This window comes from Capricornis sumatraensis, chromosome 1 (assembly GCF_032405125.1).
Source record: "Capricornis sumatraensis isolate serow.1 chromosome 1, serow.2, whole genome shotgun sequence".
NCBI classification, from domain to species: Eukaryota; Metazoa; Chordata; class Mammalia; order Artiodactyla; family Bovidae; genus Capricornis; species Capricornis sumatraensis.
In genome coordinates this window covers 192,365,146-192,370,091 of record NC_091069.1, presented here as the reverse complement: position 1 = coordinate 192,370,091, position 4,946 = coordinate 192,365,146, and the positions used below count along the sequence as shown (strand labels likewise).

Here is a 4,946-nt window from a genome sequence, read left to right as displayed (position 1 = left end):
GTTACTCTTTCCATACATCTCACCCTCTCCTTCCCTCTCCCCATGTCCATAAATCTATTCTTTGTCTGTTTCTCCATTGCTGACCTGTAAATAAATTCTTCAGTACCATTTTTCTAGATTACGAATATGTGTGTTCAGTTCAGTTCCAAATACGATATTTAACTTTCTCTTTCTAACCCACTTCACTCTGTATAATAGGTTCTAGGTTCATCTACCTCGTCAGAACTGACTCAAATACATTCCTTTTTATGGCTGAGCAATATTCCATTGTATATATGTACCACAACTTCTTTATCCATTCATCTGTTGATGGACATCTAGGTTGCTTCCATGTTCTAGCTATTATAAATAGTGCTGTAATGAACCATGGGATATATATGTCTTTTTCAATTTTGGTCTTCTCAGGATGTATGCCTAGGAGTGGGATTGCTGGGTCATATGGTGGTTTTATTCCTAGTTTTTTAAGGAATCTCCATATTGTCTTCCATAGTGAATATATTGATTTACATTCCCACCAACAGTGCAAGAATGTTCCCTTTTCTCCACACCCTCTCCAGCATTTATTGTTTGTGGATTTTTTTGATGATGGCCATTCTGACTGGTGTGAGGTGATATCTCATTCTGGTTTTGATTTGCATTTCTCTACTAATGAGCAATGTTGAGCATCTTTTCATTGTTTGTTAGATATCTGTATGTCTTCTTTGGAGAAATGTCTGTTTAGGTCTTTTTCCCACTTTTTGATTGTTTTTTTTTTTTTTTTTCCTGGCATTGAGTTGTATGAGCTGCTTGAATATTTTGGAAATTAATCCTTTATCAGTTGTTTCATTTGCTATTATTTTCTCCCATTCTGAGGGTTGTCTTTTCACCTTGCTTATAGTTTCCTTTGCTGTGCAAAAGATTTTAAGTGTATCAGGTTCTACTTTTTACTTTTTTTTTTTTTCTGTTACTCTAGGAGATGGGTCATAGAAGATCTTGCTTTGATTTATGTCATTGAGTTTTCTGCCTATGTATCCCTCTAAGAGTTTTATAGTTTCTGGTCTTACATTTAGGTCTTTAACACATTTTGAGTTTATCTTTGTGTATGGTGTTAGGAAGTGTTTTAATTTCCTTCTTTTACATGTAGCTGTCCAGTTTTCCCAGCACCATTTATTGAAGAGGCTGTCTTTGCCCCATTGTGTATTCTTGCCTCCTTTGTCAAAAATAAGGTACCCATAGGTGCATGGGTTTATTTCTGGGATTTCTATCTTGTTCCATTGGTCCATATTTCTATTTTTGTGCCAGTACCATACTATTTTGATGACTGTAGCTTTGCAATATAATCTTAAGTCAGGGAGTCTGATTCCTCCTGCTCTATTTTTCTTTCTCAAGATTGCAGATGTTTTGTAGATAGTCCTTCACTTTGGGTTTGTGTTATATTTTCTCATTATTAGACTGCAGTTATGGGTTTAGGGGAAGGATACCACAGAAGTAAGATGGTTTTCTCATTGCACTGTATTTAGGTAGTACATGATATTAACCTGACTCATCACTGATGACATTAACTTTGATCACTTGCTTAAGGTAGTGTTTGTTTGTCAGATTTCCATTTTTCCCTTTCTTTTCTCTATTCTTTGGAAGCTAAACACTCTTCTTTGGAAAGAAGACCATTCTCAAGTGGATTTTAATTAAGCTCCACTTCTTGAAGGAGGGAATGTCCACATATATCGGTTGAGATATTGTTTCTTATGTAAGGAATATTTGTCCCATTCAATTTGTTCTCATTCTTTTACTTATTAAATCATTTGTTTATGTTGGTGTTGACTCATTCATATTTATTTGATACTGTGGGTTATAATCCAGTGCTATATTATTATTATGTTTTGCTCATATTGTTCCAGTCTTAGCCATTTATGGTTCTCTCAGGTTGGCTTCTGAGTCTTTTTCATATGTTCCTCCCCAGCCCAGAATTTCCTACTTCCTAGCATCACAAAATGCTCCAGGCTGATGTTGTATTTTCCTTCTCCAGGCCTCGAATCAGTTCTTTCTGTAAATGTTATTTTTAATTCTCAGTTTTTCTAAGATTTGGCTAGTGAGAACCTTTTAGACCTAGCTTCTTGGTTACTTTAACTTCTCATTGATTTTTGAGCAATTTAAACTTTGTTGCACAATAAGATGTTCCACTTTCATCTTACTATATTTTTCTTCCCCTGCTGTGGAATCTGCCATTTCTTTAGAGAGTCTTGATTCATTTAATTGGGGAATATTTAAATAGGGACTTCCCTGGTGGTCCCGTGGTTAAGAATCCACCTGCTAATGCAGGGAACACAGCTTAAATTCCTGGTCCAGGAAGATTCCACATGCTACAGGCAACTAAACCCATGCGCCACAACTGCTGGGCCCATGCTCTAGAGCCCTTCAGCTGCAATTACTGAGTTCATTTGGCACAACTGCTGAAGCCCACACATCCAGGAGCCTGTGCTCTGCAGTGATAGAAGCCACTGCAGTGAGAAGCCCACATGCTAGAGAGTAGCCCCCTCTCACTGTGACTAGAGGAAGCCTGCACACAGCAACAGAGTCCCAGCATAGCCAGAAATAAACAAACAGAATTTAAAACCTCAAGTAAATAGATTTCAGGATTTGTTTGTAGTTCCTTTTGTAGCTTCAGCTTGAGGGTGTATAGTCAAAATGTTGTTGTATTAGTCAGGTTCTTTAGAAAAATGGTACCAATAGGAGATATTTAATATGTGCACAAAAAAATGAGGAAATGGCTCATGCAGTTACGAAAGTTAAGAAATTCCACTACCTTAATTGCTGTCTGCAAACTGGAGACCCAGGAAAGCCAATGATGTAATTCACTCGAGTTTGAGGGATCAAGAAGCAGGGGAGCTAATGGTTTAAATCCCAGTCCAGGGACTGAGGAAGATGAGATGAGATGTACTAACAAGAAAAAAAGAACTAATACTTCCTTCCTCTACCTTTTGTTCTTTTAAGGCCCTCAAGGGATTGAATGACGTGCACCTGCATTACTGAGTCCACTGATTCAAATGCTAATCTCATTCAGAAACACTATCATAAACAAACATACTCAGAAATAAGTAATAATTGTCAAGTTGACAGTGTCATGGTCAGTCAAGTTGACCTGAAAAATTATCACAATCACTATCACAATTGTTTTCTAAAGGAGAGGTCAGCAAACATTTTCTATGAAGGGCCAGATAATTATTTTAAGCATTGTGGACCCCACTGTCTCTGCCCTACTACTCAACTCTGCCATTGTAGCAGGAAATCTGCCATAGACAACATGTAACAAAAATCTTGGAGGGGTTCCCATAAAACTTTACATGCAAAAAGCAGGTGGTTATCTGGATTTGGTCAGGGAGCATAGGTACTTGGATTCTAAAGTTACCTAGAATTTTTTTTTTTTAATACATTTTTTCCCCTTTAAACTGAGGACATATAGTCCCAGTTCCTGCATTCTTTTTTTTTTGGGGGGGTCATATTATTTATTTCCAATGGAGTTATATTCTTAATTCTCTTTGCAGTCAATTTTAGAGCTTACTTTCCTAATTCTTGTTGATCTAATTTCATTAATGTTTAGTAGACTTTTTGATATTCTTTCTTCAGAATTTGGTTTTTACACTGGACAAGTTGCTTAATTTATGAGGAATAACTCTATTTTCTAATTTAAAAAATTATAGGAGTAGACAAAGAAATTAAATAAGAAGGTTGCCTTCATACTGTGCTAGGTGCTTTACAGGCAGTGTCTTAGTCAATGCTCATCATAGCATACCACATTTCATTGGGTCTAAGATCCCATAGATTAGAAGACATACTTTTTCTCATTTCAGAGATGTTAAAATGTTAGAACTGATAAAATGCAACAATATGTAGGTACTATTATTTTTATTATTTTAAGAGTGTATAAATTGAATCAGAAGGGTTAAGTTATTTGCCCAAGAGTACATAGCTAGTAGGTGGCAGATTGAGGAAACACATCCAGATCTTTTCCCCCTGGATGCTGTGTATTCCTCCCTTCCCTTTTCCCTTCTCTTCTTTTCCCTTACTTTTCTTTTTTTTAATATAAATTTATTTATTTTAATTGGAGGCTAATTACTTTACAGTATTGTATTTGTTTTGCCATACATCAACATGAATCTGCCACAGGTATACACGTTTTCCCCATTCTGAACCCCCCTCCCTCCTCCCTCCCCGTACCATCACTCTGGGTTGTCCCAGTGCACCAGCGCCAAGCATCCAGTATCATGCATCGAACCTGGACTGGCGAGTCATTTCATATATATTATACATGTTTCAATGCCATTCTCCCAAATCATCCCACCCTCTCCCTCTACCACAGAGTCCAAAAGCCTGTTCTATACATCTGTGTCTCTTTTGCAGTCTCGCATACAGGGTTATTGTTAACATCTTTCTAAATTCCATATATATGCATTAGTATACTGCATTGGTGTTTTTGTTTCTGGCTTACTTCACTCTGTATGATAGGCTCCAGTTTCATCCACCTCATTAGAATTGATAAAAATATGGAACGCTTCACGAATTTGCATGTCATCCTTGCGCAGGGACCATGCTAGTCTTCTTTTTTTTTTTTTTTTGTTTACAGCCAAGTCTTTTTATTTTAGTAATAGTTTAATCATTGGAAATATATATACATATATTTGTAATTTCCAGTTTTATTTATTTTTATTTATTTATTTATTTATTTTTTTGCACAGGGAAATTTTTTTTTTTTGGTTTATTTATGTATTTATTTTTTAATTTTAAAATCTTTAATTCTTACATGTGTTCCCAAACATGAAACCCCCTCCCACCTCCCTCCCCATAACATCTCTGTGGGTCATCCCCATGCACCAGCCCCAAGCATGCTGTATCCTGCGTCAGACATAGACTGGCGATTCAATTCTTACATGATAGTATACATGATAGAATGCCATTCTCCCAAATCATCC

General features: G+C 36.5%; 1 non-coding gene across 1 annotated transcript; it reads right to left on the bottom strand.

Moving 5' to 3' along the window:
- Window positions 1-4,514: 4,514 nt before the first annotated feature.
- On the bottom strand, window positions 4,515-4,619 carry LOC138093627 (U6 spliceosomal RNA). Its single transcript, XR_011146125.1, has one exon. It is a non-coding gene; the product is annotated as a U6 spliceosomal RNA (small nuclear RNA).
- Between the last annotated feature and the right edge of the window lie 327 nt (window positions 4,620-4,946).